The following is a 16034-nucleotide window of genomic DNA, read 5'->3' as shown; positions in this document are numbered from 1 at the left end:
TTAAAAATTGGGGGCGTGGCCTATGTTAAGGAGACCTCAAGGGGCGTGTCTAACTTAGACTCCGCGCTCGAGGCTTCACGCTGGCTGCACTCCTGGGCGGCGTGACGTCAGACGCTGCCCGGGAGTAATCAACTGAAAACAGGAATTGCAAGCGTCCCGGGAGCAGAACGGCAGGCGCGCCGGGTAAGTGCACATCGGGGGCTTGCACGCGCGGCAAGCCCCCGAACCTAATTTCTGGGCCGTTATGTTACCTAACGTTTCAAAAGGAATATGATACTGAAAGAAAAGATTTCAGTAGTACATGGTTCCTACCACTGCATGGCACTGTAATGGATTATGTTATATGGAGGATACTCAATGAGAAACTAAAAAGAATAAAGCAATCGATGACTAGGCCAAATTTAGCATCTTGGGAATGGCAAAGTTATAGCAAATTCAAAAGATCTTCCTTGTGAACAAAATAAATTCCATATTCCGAAGTTCTGAACTGAGTATTGAGCTCCGTGGAGCTGCCCTTACATAGTTCGATTCCTCCCTGTCCATATACAGCCATGGCATCGCCAGCCATGGCGTTTTTCGCCCCCTGCTTCATCACCACCGTGATTGCCAATGATCTAAGCTTCCCATCTCCTCTTCCTTATCTACATGCCGCCCCTTAGCGGCATAATGAGCAGGCACGGGGTCAGCAAACAAGGGGATAAATACGTTTTGGAAAAAGGTACTGGTTCTGATTACCAAAAGTAGATTTTTTTATCTAACAAATATCTGGACCATGGCATTTGAAGTCAAGTCCAGTCATTTTCATTGCACTTTAGGATGTTTGAAAGAACCATACAATGTCATTTTTGTCTCTTGGTCATAAAAAAGAACCTGTTGAAGGTTTATCAGAATAATACTTTGTTCCATTTTTGGATTTTCAACTATAGTAGTTGGCAGGGATATCGACAGCAGTGTCACGGTGATTACTATTGCCACATCCTTACCTACTGAGATCAGTGTTCAACATTCAGTATGTGTTCGACTATTATAATTAGACAAGAACATCCAATCCTAATTGGATTGTAACATCTTCCTCTGCAACCCTTTCTTTCACCCACTGACCAGTATCTTATGGTGCACCTTGCTCTGAATTCCCCTTAGCTGGCAGTTCCCTTCCTAGCTACTGCTCTTTGCCCTAAATGCCGCATACTTTTTTTTTACCACCTACCTGACTGTAATTTCCAGCTGAAACCAGTAATCAATATGAAAAATGTGGAAGATTTTTTTGACACAAAGCACTGAACGAACATATTATTTTCAATCAATACGTTGGTGCTAAATCTCTGTCATAGACATTTCAATTCTCCTTTCTCTAAACTCCAATCTTCCTTGCTGTCAGAAGATAATCAATAGAATTTTTTTTTCAGTTTCTTAAAATAAATTGAGATAACAGTCATTTTGATGTACAGTACTACACTGGATACATTTAAGGATAGCAAAGAGCAGTGAAGTGATTTAAAGTATTCCGTATTAAGCAGCGACATTTTTATGACAATCTTTTAAATGAGACAAGTACACAAGCCAAATCTGCAGCATCTGTTGAGGGTGACAACGATATGCAAATTTGATGAAGAACAGATATAAACTTCAACAGTACTTCCTGCTACACCAAAACCTAGGCTAACACTGCATCCTTTATAAGACTGGGACTGTAACATTACTGACGTATTTATATTTATTAATATTATACAATGCTGAAGTAAAGTTTCAGGATAAATTTACAGCATGTACATCAGAAAACCTAGTCATTTTTTCCTACTTAATAATCTTCATCAACTGCTGTTACATTCAATTAATTTTTCCATAAGCTTTAATAGTCCTTGCTTGTGCACAGATCAGTTTGAATCTGGGCATTGGACTACAGATAGAAAATTATAATCAATCACATTGATGGTAACCATTGGGGATTTTCATGATAGCTTAGTTAGTCATTGCACTGAAAGTAGTTTTGAAACTCCTTATCAGAGAGCTTTAAAATTCCTTTGCCTCTACTAATAGGTTCAGAGCAACTCCTCTGCATTCATCAGCAGTATCAGGCCAACTCTTTTATCTTCATTATACTGGCACTGACTCCACTTCTTTGTCTTCATTAACAGTACCAGGCCAACTGCTTTGCCTTCAATTGCAGTGCCGGGCCAGTTCCCCTGCATTTGTTAGCTGTCACAGGAGTAAAGTGGTAGCTAAAAGCAATTGGGATCAGTTGTTTATGTGGGCAGAATGTTGACAGCCAATCAGACGTGTGTGTGAATGGAGAATGTGGAGCATTTCCTATCATGCCGAGTTTAGGCGTAATCAGCAGACCAGTGCAAGCACCAGGCAAAAATCATGCATCCCTACCAATACCAGCACGCAGAAATCTATCCTTCGGACCGAGTGGCGGTGGGGGTGGGGAGGGGCGGGGGTTGCTGCTTCTATCAAGGGTATGTAGTCCTATAAATATAACATCCTTTTCGTCGGTTCACTAAAGTAGCTGTTCCCGCCTGATTGTGCCAGTTCTGATGAAGAAGTATCAGAATCATATAGCTTGGAAACTTTAGCCTATCTTTCGCTTTCAAATGTTGATTGACTTATTCCAGACTCTTTGCAAAATAAGATCAGATCCACAGTCATTTTTAATCACTAAACCCTTCACCGTGTTGAGCCCATAATTCAAAAAAAAAGAAGCTTTACTCTACTTTTGGCTGCAGCTAAGCTGACAGTGATCAAATCGGACAGTGAGTGTCATTGAAATGCTCCATTCATGGGCACTGATACATCTCTCAGGTCGATGAACAGCAACACTCACTAAATTTACAGAATGCTGAAATCTGGGTCCAGCCAGGTTATTTAAATTAAATGATGACAGAAATGTGGAAAGCTTTTCTCAAAAATTATTCATATTAACTTTTAAAAAGTGAGCTGGAGAAGTATCAAATTAAAGGGATAATGGTTATACATTTAATTACATACATAAAATTGAATGGTCTATGAACTTTCTCTCCCCCATCCTGTGAGGATCAATGAAATATCTCTGAAACACATTTTATCAGAGCTAAATAATATAAGTTAGAAACATAGAAAAATAGGAGCAGGTGTAGGCCACTCGGCCCTTCGAGCCTGCTCCGCCATTCAATATGATCATGGCTGATCCTCTATCTCAATACCATATTCCCGCTCTCTCCCCATAACCCTTGATGCCTTTTGTGTCTAGAAATCTATCTATCTCCTTCTTAAATATATTCAGTGACTTGGCCTCCACAGCCTTCTGTGGTAGAGAATTCCACAGGTTCACCACCCTCTGAGTGAAGACATTTCTCCTCATCTCAGTCCTAAATGTCCTACCCCGTATCCTGAGACTGTGACCCCTCGTTCTAGACCCCCCAGCCAGGGGAAACATCCTCCCTGCGTCCAGTCTGTCTAACCCTGTCAGAATTTTATACGTTTCAATCAGATCCCCTCTCATTCTTCAGTTGTAATGTTAGACTGATGTCCGGGAGTTATAGAATCATAGAAACTTACAGAACAGGAGGAGGCCATTCAGCCCATCGTGCCTGTGCTGGCTCTTTGAAAGCGCAATTGTGCTTAGTCCCACATCCCCGCTTTCTGTCTGTAACCCTGTAAGTTCCTCATCCTCCAGTCCCTGTCCAACTCCCTCTTAAAATTATTAATGGAATCAGCTTCCACCACCTTTTCAGGTAGAGCATTCCAGATTCCGATAATTCTCTGTGTGAAAAGATCTCCTCGTATCCCCTCTGGGTCTTTTGCCAATGATTTTGAATCTATGATCACTAGTTATTGACCCACTCGCCAGAGGGAATCACTTTTCGCTATCACAGAATCACAGAAACCCCACAGTGCAGATAGAGGCCATTTCGGCCCATCGAGCCTGCACCGACACATATCCCACCCGATCCCCGTAACCCCAACACCAACACATACCCCACCCTATCCCCGTAACCCCACGTATTTAATCCCCCTAACACTAAGGGTCAATTTATCATAGCCAATCCACCTAACCCGCACATCTTTGGACTGTGGGAGGAAACCGGAGCACCCGGAGAAAACCCACGCAAACACGGGGAGAATGTGCAAACTCCACACAGACAGTCACCCGATGCCAGATTCGAACCCGGGTCCCTGGCGCTGTGAGGCAACAGTGCTAACCACTATGCCACCGTGCTATCTACTCTATCAAAACCTCTCATAATCTTAGGTCACCTCTTAACCTTCTCTGTTCCAAATTACCTCTTTCCCCAGTTGAGCATTTCACCTTCGATATTTTCTGGTCTCTTTCCATAATTACTTTAAACCAAATTATGTTGTGGTCACTGTTAGCTAAATGATCTCCTGCTGTGACACACTCCAATTGCCCTATTTCATTTCCCAGAACCAGATCCAACACTGCTTCAATATCGAGTTCAACAATTTCAGATCATAACCTCGGCCCCTATTATATTTTTATATTTTTTATCCACACTTTTGGTTTGTGCCTTTTCCTTTTTTTTTCCTCTCTCTCCCACATGGCAGCTGTCTTTCACTCTGCCGACGCATTTCACATTTCATCTAGAGCCATTGTTTGTTTCTTTACCTGTCCTATTACCATCTCGTCTCACCTTGAATATCTCTTAATGTCTCTTCTTTCATCCCCTCCCCCATTTCCCAGCCCCCAAACTGCCTTTTAATCTGTTTCATTTCCTGCCTTTTTTTCTCAGTTCTGTAGAAGGGTTTCGACCCAAAATGTTGGCTTTGTTTCTCTCACTGCGGATGTTGCCTGGCCTGCTGAGTTTTTCCAGCGTTTTCTGTTGCTATTTCTGCTTCCTTCCTTGTTAGACTGGAGACAGTTCTCCTGTAATCATATCAGAAATTCCTCTCCTTCCCTACCCTTAGCACTATGTTTTTTTCCACTCTATATTAGGGTAATTAAAGTCTCCTAATATTACTACTCTATTTTTGTTACAAACCCTTGTAATTTGCTGACAAATTTGCTCATCTATCTGTCAGGGAACAATTTAAGTTTTCTCATTTTTCAAGTTTGACTTCTGGTTTTCTATCTCCCTCAGCACATTAAATAAGCTGAGCTGATTACGCGATAAAAGCAAATTTCACATTTTTTTCTCATTTTCTCCCCTGCTCATCCTAGGGCTAGAGTTCATTGGGAGCATGCAGTTATCCAGTACCTTGCACAGACTGTGGATAGGGGGAGAGAGAAGGAGGTGGCATCACAGTCATACAGTCCCCACTCAGCAATCATTTTCGAACAGGGCCCAAGTCAATAAAACTGAAATAAAAACAGAAAATGCAGGAAATACTCAGCAGGACAGGCAAAGTGCTGAGCATTTGCAGCATTTTCTGTTTTTATTTCAGACATCCAGCATCCACAGTATTTTGCTTGAATAAAACTGAAATCCTTGGCTGATTCTCCCCGCCAATTGCCTAATAATATTGAGACCAATTGGAGTGTTCTTTCTGCTGTCACTTAATTTACGACAGAGCTGGGATTGCGTTGGTGACTGAGGTGTACTCTCTGCTCTTGGAGCTTTGATTTACAGTTGCCTGCTTTCAGGATGGCCAAGCTCGACAAATCTATTGGCAATTGGCCTAATTACTTATGGAATGTGAGCTCCTGGTGTGTAATCTGCCTAGTGCTGGGAGCCTGCTTGTTGGGTGGTGTCAGACGACGGGGATCAGGCGGGACCTGCAGAATTTGTTGGCGTGGCTGAATATCCCATATTGCTGCAGCCAGGTAAAGTGCTGCAGCCAGGTAAAGAGCTGCAGCAGCTATTTATAGGGAATTTGGCCACTATAGGGAGGGGGAGAGTTACCTGGACTCTGTGTATCACGAGGTATTCACACCAATTAGATTAATTAATTCAGCTGTAGTCCGTGGCCAGGGTCAGGATGGTGTGACTAAAAGTGAGGCAGGTACGGGGATCCAGGAGGTAGTGTTGGAGGAGCCACAGCCCTTGCACTTGTCCAACAGGTTCGAGGCTCTTACTCCCTGTGAGGATGGGAACAGGGACTGCGGGGAGGATGAGCAAACTGGCCACAGCACCGTGGAGCGGGGGGCCATTCAAGTGGGGGGAGTTAAAAGAAATGTTGTAGTGGTAGGGGATAGTATCGTTAGGGGGATAGATAGAGTTCTTTGCAGCCGAGAGCGAGAGTCCCGAAGGCTGTGTTGCCTGCCCGGTGCCAGGGTTAAGGACATCTCCTCTGGACTGGAGAGAAACTTGGAGTGGGAGGGGGAGGATCCAGTTGTCGTGGTCCATGTTGGTACCAAAGACATAGATAGGACAAGGAAGGAGGTTCTGCTGAGGGAGTTTGAGCAGCTAGGGGCCAAAGTAAAAAGCAGAACCACAAGGATAATAATACCTGAGCCACGAGCGAATTTGGCTAGGACAAATAAAATTAGAGAGTTAAATGCGTGGCTCAAAGACTGGTGTGGGAGAAATGGGTTTTGCTTCCTGGGACACTGGCACCAGTACTGGGGCAGGAGGGAGCTGTTCCGTTGGGACGGGCTTCACTTGGCCAGTACTGGGACTAGAGTCCTGGCGGATCATATAACTAGGGCTGTAGAGAGGGCTTTAAACTAACTAGTGGGGGGGAGGTTCCGAGTGAGCAAATAATAAAAATGACAACAGAGAAGGTCATAGACTTAGGTAGCAGTGGGGAAATTAAAAACAAGAGCGTGTCAGGAAGGGGCAGAAGGTATGGCGTAAAAGGTAAAGTAATAAAAAGGGCAAAAGCAGGAACTAAGTGTCACAAAACATATTTGAAAGTTCTCTATCTGAATGCACGTAGCATTCGTAACAAAATAGATGAGTTAATGGCACAAATAACTACATATGGGTATGATCTTGTGGCCATTACAGAAACATGGCTGCAGGGTGACAATGCCTGGGAATTAAACATACCAGGTTATTTAACGATCAGGAAGGACAGGCAGGAAGGAAGGGGAGGTGGGGTGGCTATGTTAATAAAGGAAGGAATCACTGTAATACAGAGAAATGATATTGGGTCAAAAGATCAGGATAATGAAACAGTTTGGGTGGAGGTAAGGAATAATAAGGGGAAAAAAACACTAGTGGGCATAGTCTATAGGCCTCCAAACAGTGGCAACTCTGTTGGACAGAGTATCAAGCAGGAAATAGTTGAGGCTTGTAATAAGAGAACATCTATAATTATGGGGGATTTTAACTATCATATTAATTGGACAAATCAAATTGGGCAGGGCTGCCTTGAGGATGAGTTCATTGAGTGTATTAGGGATGGGTTTCTTGAGCAGTATGTAACTGAACCGATCAGGGGGCAAGCAACTTTAGATCTGGTCCTGTGTAATGAGACAGGATTAATTAAAAATGTCCTAGTAAAGGATCCCCTTGGAATGAGTGACCATTACATGGTTGAATTCCATATTCAATTAGAGGGTGAAAAGGTTGGATCTCAAACAAGCGTGCTAAGCTTGAATAAAGGAGTCTATGAAGGTATGAGAGCGGAATTGAGTAGAGTGGTTGGGAAAATAGATATAAGGGTAAGACGATACATGATCAGTGGTGTACATTTAAGGAGTTATTTTACAACTTCCAAAAAGGATATATTCCACTGAGAAGAAAAGGGTGTAAAAGAAAAGACAGCCATCCATGGCTAAGTAAAGAAATTAAGGATAGTATTCAACTAAAAACAAGGGCATATAAGGTAGCCAAATCTAGTGGGAAGATAGAGGATTGGGAAAACTTTAAAAGACAGCAAAAAATAACAAAAAGATTGATTAAGAAAGGGAAGATAGATTATGAAAGTAAATTAGCAAAAAATATAAAAACAGATAGTAAGAGCTTTTATAGTTATATAAAAAGAAAAAGGGTGGCTAAAGTAAATGTTGGTCCCTTAGAGGATGAGACCGGGAAATTAATGGTGGGAAATATGGAGATGGCAAAAACACTGAATGAATATTTTATATCAGTCTTTACAGTAGAAGACACTAAGAATATCCCAACACTGGACAAACAGGGGGCTAAAAGGGGGGAGGAGCTAAACACGATCAAAATCACTAAGGAAGTGGTACTCGGGAAAATAATGGGACTCAAGGCGGATAAATCACCTGGACCTGATGGCTTACATCCTAGGGTCTTGAGGGAAGTGGCGGTAGGGATTGTGGATGCATTGGTAATAATTTTCCAAAACTCCCTGGACTCGGCAAAGGTCCCGGCAGACTGGAAAACTGCTAATGTAACACCCTTATTTAAAAAGGGCAGTAGACAGAAGGCTGGAAACTATAGACCGGTTAGCCTAACATCTGTGGTAGGTAAAATTTTGGAGTCCATTATTAAGGAGACAGTAACAGGACATTTGGATAATCATAATTTAATAGGACAAAGTCAGCATGGTTTTATGAAGGGGAAGTCATGTTTGACAAATTCGCTGGAGTTCTTTGAGGAAGTAACATATAGGGTGGATAAAGGGGAACCAGTGGACGTAGTGTATTTAGACTTCCAAAAGGCATTTGACAAGGTGCCACACAAAAGATTATTGCTTAAGATAAAAAATCACGGGATTGGGGGTAATATTCTGGCATGGATAGAGGATTGCCTATCTAACAGGAGACAGAGAGTTGGGATAAATGGTTCATTCTCAGACTGGCAATCAGTAACTAGTGGTGTTCCGCAGGGGTCAGTGTTGGGTCCCCAACTCTTTACAATCTATATTAACGATTTGGAGGAGGGGACCGAGTGTAACATATCAAAGTTTGCAGATGATACTAAGATGGGAGGGAAAGTAGTGAATGAGGAGGACATAAAAAACCTGCAAGGGGACATAGACAGGCTAAGTAAGTGGGCAGAGATTTGGCAGATGGAATAGAATACTGGAAAGTGTGAGGTTATGCACTTTGGCAGGAAAAATCATAGAGCAAGTTATTATCTTAATGGCAAGAAACTGGAAAGTACTGAAGTACAAAGGGATCTGGGGGTCCTACTGCACGACACTCAAAAGGTTAGTATACAGGTGCAGCAAGTGATTAAGAAGGCCAATGGAATGTTGGCTTTCATTGCTAGGGGGATAGAATATAAAAATAGGGAGGTATTGCTTCAGTTGTACAAGGTATTGGTGAGACCGCACCTGGAATACTGCGTACAGTTTTGGTGTCCATACTTAAGAAAGGACATACTTGCTCTCGAGTCAGTACAAAGAAGATTCACTCAGTTAATCCCGGGGATGAGGGGATGGACATATGAGGAGAGGTTGAGTAGATTGGGACTCTACTCATTGGAGTTCAGAAGAATGAGAGGCGATCTTATTGAGACATATAAGATTGTGAAGGGGTTGGATCGGGTGGATGCGGGGAGGATGTTCCCGATGATGGGTGAAACTAGAACTAGGGGGCATAGTCTTAGAATAAGGGGCTGCTCTTTCAAAACTGAGATGAGGAGGAACTACTTCACTCAGAGGGTGGTAGGTCCATGGAATATGCTGCCCCAAAAAGCTGTAGAAGCTACATCATTACATAAATTTAAAACAGAAATAGACAGTTTCCTAGAAGTAAAGGGAATTAAGGGTTACGGGGAGCGGGCAGGAATTTGGACATGAGTCTAGGTTCGGATCGGTCATGGCCCTGTGGGTAGCGGAGCGGGTCCAGGGGCCGTGTAGCCTGATCCTGCTCCTATTTCGTGTGTCTAATTCTGTTAGATTCAGGAGATGGTTCTGTGATAGTAGATTGGCGGTTAGGATCAGATCAGCCATAATCTTATTGAATGGCGGAGCAGGCTCGAGGGGCCAATTGGCCTACTCCTGCTCCTATTTCTTATGTTCTTATGTTCTATAGTGGGCAAAATAATGAGGATGGCAAGAAGGAAGGGTTAGCAGAATTCTCTATATGGCCGAAATAAAATATGAATGCAGAGAAATGGAGTCTCTGGCCAAGTGTTTGAGTGGTGCAGCACCTGAACTCACCCCCCACCCTCACCCATTTGATGGGAAGCGAAGTGGAGGTGTTGCTGATTGGGATGGGTGAAAGGAGGATTGCCCACATGACACTCCAAGGAATCTTCCCCACAGTGTAACAGTGCATCATGCCTGACAAGGAGGTAAGTGACCAGAGTGAATCGCTGTTTCCATTACCCAGTGGACCTGGGAACAGATGTGGAAGAAGAAGAGCTATCTTAAGGCTACCTATAGTACCATTTGCCAGGCATCTGGCTCGAGTATACATGTCACATTGGCCGTGAAATTCAGCTCCTCAGCGCCGGCTGTTAAGGCCGGTTTGGATGAAAAACATGGCGGCCGCCTTACTTCTGCCCACTTCCTGCGTCGGCCGCCATTTTGGGGAGGTCGGCAATACTGCAGTTGCCTGCACTTCAGATATGGAAATTAGTCAGATTGTGACATGCAATGCTGACTTGACGCACAACCTGCCATTTTCAACGTCTCCACTCCATTCAACGCCCTCTCCAAATCACGAATAGCTGAATGTGTGCTCAGCAGCAGGAAGCACCCCTAACCAATGCTATTTAAAGGTGTACTGGCCACGCTAGATGTGCTCCTATCTGGTTATCCAGCAAGTTAAACACTTATTCAAAATAATTCTTCGTGAAGCCGTTTGCTGTTTGAAGCCTTTACTTGAACAAATTTGTGAAACTGTAAACAAAGATAAAGTATGTTTTGTACATAAACTGAGTACTATACATTCGATATTACATAAGATATAAACATATTTACAACAGTAGAATAGACTAATTGTATAACTAACTAACATTTGGACTAACTTCTATAACTATCAAATATTAATCTTTTATAAACACATTATTGTCAAAATACTACTCTGACAACATTGCTATTATGCTAACAAGCAAAGATACTCACAGATATTGCGTTTGGCCTAACATATGAAATCAGATTACATTGGATTGTGAAACCCTTACGGAATCCTCCATTACTGCCAGGTTCTTCCTGGAATTCTACTTCCTGGGATTCTACTTCCTGGGTTACACAGGAAGAAAGGTATGAAGGTCAAATGACCTCTCACAGGAAGAAAGGAACAAAGGTCAAATGACCTCACACAGGAAGAAAGGAACAAAGGTCAAATGACCTCACACAGGAAGAAAGGAACAAAGGTCAAATGACCTCTGTTTCATACAAACACACTGCTAACACAATAACTACCACCAGAGGGTGCTACTGCGTGTAAAAATGTCCAGAATGTCACATAATGTCCAGCAACAACTTGTAGCTGACCTGCTTTTTGATTTCTACTGGCTCTGTGTAAGTTTGTACAACTGTTTGGAGCTTTCTACAGTTATTTAAAGTTAGTGAGGTGACTGAGTGCTGCTGTAAGTGGAGAAGGCCTTGCTTCTGATTTAAAGGGTTCTGCTCATTCCACTTGCTCCCAGTCATGGGGGCTCTACTTGCAGACCCCTTGAGCTCGAGTATGACAGGGAGATGGAGCGAAGAAGAGGACAAGCTATTCGCAGAGGGAGGAGGAGTTGGGGCAGGAGGGCTCTCAGCAGGAGGCCTTACCCACCTAGGGTCTTCCGGGAGCACTTCTCCTACCTGCACTTAAGCCAGGAGCAGTGTATTAGGAGGTTCGATTCACCAAGGAGGTGGTCACAGAACTCTGCCATCTCCTGGAACCAGACCTGCAGCCTGAGAGCAGGGCGACGACAGCGCTGCCAGTGGCCCTGAAGGTCGCCGTGGCCCCCAAATTTTTTGCCACCAGATCCCTCCAGTCTGGAGCAAGTGACATAGCTAACCTCTCCCAATTTGCCGTCCATCGGTGCATCCAGGAGGTCACAAAGGCTCTGTACTCTAGGAAAAGGGACTTCATTGTCTTCTCTCTGAACAGAGAGAAGCAGGAGGAGCACGTATGCGGCTTTGCCTGGATATCAGGCTTCCCCATGGTGCAGGGCACCATTGACTGCACACACGTGACTTTGCGGGCACCACATATCAAAGCTGAGATGTACTGTAACTGCAAAAGCTACCACCCACTTAATGTGCAGTTGGTGTGCGACCATGCCCAAGTGCATCATGATGGTGAATGCCTGGTATCCTGGCAGCAGTAATGATGCCTTCATCCTGTGCCAGTCTGGTGTGCCAGCAATCTTCCCGTCATCACGTCAAACCCGAGGGCGGTTGCTCGGATACAAGCGCTATCCGCTCTGCACCTGGCTGATGACTCCCCTCCACAACTCCACCACTCGTGGCCAGCACTCATTTAATGAGAGCCATGCTGCCATGAGGAACCTCATCAAGCAGAGCATCAGGGTGCTGAAGCAATGGTTCTGCTGCCTTGACCGACCAGGATGAGCCCTCCAGTAGACGCCGGAGCGGGTGTCCCATTTCGTGGTGGTCTGATGCATCTTCTACAACTTGGCCATCATGAGGGTGCAGCCTTTGCCACCATGGGTTCTGGGACCACCTCAGGAGGAGAAGAAGGAGGAGGAGGAGGTGGATGAGGAAGGGGAGGGGGAGGAAGAGGAAGGGAGGAGGCAGGCAGCAGATCCCCATTCCAGACGAGCTGTCCGTGAGCACCTCATCAGACTCCGGTTCCAAAGAATGAAACCCAAGATTTCCATTGCTCACCAGTTCCCCACCTTACCATCCCTCTGTCGCAGAACATCACAACATCCTCTTGGGCACAAAGCTGAAATGAGAGCCACCACAGAAAAAACAGTCCAAACATCATTTAGAAACTTATCAATTCCAATACTACAGAACGTCAACGAAGCACCCTTGTGCATTCCCTTAGTGTCTGTCTTTCATGTTCCTTTTCCTACTCTTGTGCTTCTACGCAGTGCTACCCCAGTGGCTGCAGCATGGCTGGTGGAAGGCTGCTGACTTTCAGTGGGGGAGACTGCAGATAGCCTTGCAGGACGACCTCGAGTAGCTCTGGGCCTAGAAGTCCCGGCTGTGGCCTGCACCACCTCAGCATGGACGCAGCAGTCTGCTCTGGCTGGATGATGACAGGCAGCTGTAAGGGCACTGGCTTTAGCTATTTCCTCCCACATCCTTCTGGTGTTCTGCCTGGAAGGCCTCCTGCCTCCCTGCTGTTAGAGGATCTCACGTCATCTATGAACCCCAGCACCAAGGCCTCCAGTGCCACAGCCGAAAACCTCCTCACCCTCTATCTTACCTCTTGGGCCATGAAAATGAGGTGGTTCTGCAACAAAGCACCTCCCCTTTAAGTAGTGCAGAGAGTCTAGGCCAATTTTTATTGGTCAGTAGACTGCACCTGATATTGGCCCCCCTGTTCAGTGCTAAACCAAACAGCAGCACCTTTAGCTCTGAGATCAGCACTACAATCACTATAATGAGCTTTGAACGGATGTGGGCACATCGTGCTTCGCGCTGCCTGTGCCCAATTTTAGGCTTTATACAATTTCACCTCCAATGTGTTGTTTGTCAACCTCTTACAGGTTTGCTGCAGGCTCATGCCAAGCCCTCAATGTTACAGCTCCTTTATTCATTACCAGGCATGCTCATACTCCAGCCTTGCATGCATTCAAGCTGCAATTCATGTCTGAAACCCTTAGCACACTCACATCCCACAAAGGCTTCACACAGCCTACCTCCAAGGTCAGTTCCTGGTATGTTATCACCATAACCATTATTGCATGTTTGTTTTTTTTTGGTGAACCTTTGCAACTTTCCAATGCACATTGACTCATGCAGCATGCAGTCGGGCTGTTGCAGCAAGTGGTCTGTTGTCATTAATAATGAACTGATGAGAATTTTGGTTAATAGCTTGTGCATAATCAGGTTTAACAGTCTTCATGTGAACTTAACAACACAGCAAGCAAACTTTCAGAAAGTTGTATTTAAAAAACGAATGTAATTAAATTAAATATAAAACTTGCCATCGTAAAGCGCCTTGTAGAACAGTTAACAATGAAGCTCTTGGGACAACTCGAAACAATCAAAAGTGGTATAGTTCTTGCAATAATCACGGAACAAACTTTCGGTTTAACTTTTAGCATAGAGGATGGTGACACATATACTTATTGTTGTGTATGTACCTTTAAGAGGGTAACTGGTCTCAGACTGCAGTACCGGCAGTGACCACCCCTGTTTAAAAGGCGCTATTGAGCCTCTGTGTTTTTAGTTTCACTATTGACTTCCACCAGTAAAGACTTACTTTGTTCACTCCTGCTGTCCGTGTCTCAATTATTCACGGACGTAACACTTATAATAACTAAGGACTGCACCAGCTAGTTTCAAATCCTTCCGAGACAATTGAGATAGAAACAACAATTCCATATAACCTTTTGAAAATCACAGAAAGAAAGACTTGCATTTATATAGTGCCTTTCACGACCACTGGACATCTCAAAGCGCTTTACAGTCAATGAAGTACTTTTGGAGTGTAGTTACTGTTTCAATGTGGAATATGCAGCAGCCAATTTGTGCACAGCAAGCTCCCACAAACAGCAATGGGATAATCTGTGTTTGTTATGTTGAGTGAGGGATAAATATTGGCCAAGACACCAGAGATAACTCCCCTGCTCTTCTTCAAAATAGTACCATGGGATCTTTTACTTCCACCTGAGAGAGCAGACAGGGCCTCAGTTTAACGTCTCATCCAAAAGACAGCACCTCCAACAGTGAAGCACTCCCTCAGCACTGCACTGGAGGGTCAGCCTAGATTTATGTGCTCAAGTCCCTGGAGTGGAACTGTGAACCCACAACCTTCTGACTCAGAGGCAAGTGTGCTACCCACTGAGCCACAGCGGACACTTAAAGTAGAAGTCCAGCAGCACAACGTACAACAGCGATTGAAACGGTGTAGGAGCACGATGATCGGTGGCTGCCTGTGATATATTGGGAGACTGAAATCTTGTCCTTCAATCGACCTGCGTATTCTTAATTCTCCAGTATGGAACCAGGAACCATCCATTATTACTTAATTATAACATCTATGATAAATGATGTGCTGACAAAGTTGTAAATACCATCCACAAATAAACTTCCTGACCCAACTGCAAGGTGCAGGAATGTTGTGTCATACTCAGCATTTTGCAAGTCTTCCCTAAGGGCAGAACATCAACTGTTCCTTAATGCTGACAGCTCCCATCTTTTTCCATGATCCTTCCATTTAATGAAAAACAAAACTTGAAATGTAATTTCTGGTAAGGCTGGATTGGACTCATTTTTTTCTTTACATCTAAGCAATTTGATTTCTTGTTCATTTTGCTCTCTCCCCTGCATAATACATTTTACTGAAAAGCCCTCCAGTACAGCTGTAGTGACATTTATCAAAGAACAATCACTTAAGTTATTACTGCTTTGGTATCTCAATGCATTTTTCTGCGCTGCTTTCCAAGAATGTCCTCAACTTGTACACTGAGCTCACAGATTTCAAATTATTTAGCTTTATTTCTATTTTAGTTCAGTGGGTTGTATAATTAAAGCACTGAAAATGAAGTCACTTTACCTCAGCTCAATAAACTTTAAGCTAAGATCTGCATTTTCACTGAATTTGATTAATTTAAAATAATTTCAACTTGTTAAATTTTGAGAAATAGAGAGATCAGCTTAGATTAAGTAAAAGTGAATCTGAAGATATAAAAATAAATGAGCAGTCATTTTCCTAAAGTTTACAACTAAGTGAAAGCACATAATTAATTTCAGCGACAAAAGCAAAATACTGCGGCTGCTGGAAATCTGAAATAAAAACAGAAAATGCTGGAAATACTCAGCAGGTCCGGCAGCATCTGTGGAGAGAGAAACCGAGTTAACGTTTCAGGTCGATGACCCTTCGTCAGAACCGGAAAAAGTTGGAGATGGAACAGGTTTTTAAGCAAGTGTAGGGGCTGGGAAAGGGGGGAGGGGAGGAAAGAACAAAAGGGAAGGTCTGTGATAGGGTGGAAGGCAGGAGAGATTAAGAGACAAAAGGGATGATGGTGCGAGGCAAAAGGAGATGGTAATGGGACAAGTTAAGAAACAAAAGATGACTCTAGATGAAGTGTAAATGGCAATGGCAGAATGATCGACAGATGCCATGTGAGAGAGGAAAAAAATGAAATTAAAGG

Source organism: Somniosus microcephalus, chromosome 12 (genome assembly GCF_052327205.1).
Source record: "Somniosus microcephalus isolate GS21.2 chromosome 12, FLI_Smic_1.0, whole genome shotgun sequence".
NCBI classification, from domain to species: domain Eukaryota; kingdom Metazoa; phylum Chordata; class Chondrichthyes; order Squaliformes; family Somniosidae; genus Somniosus; species Somniosus microcephalus.
The sequence above is the reverse complement of the archived record's forward strand: the minus strand, read 5'-3'. Positions refer to the sequence as shown.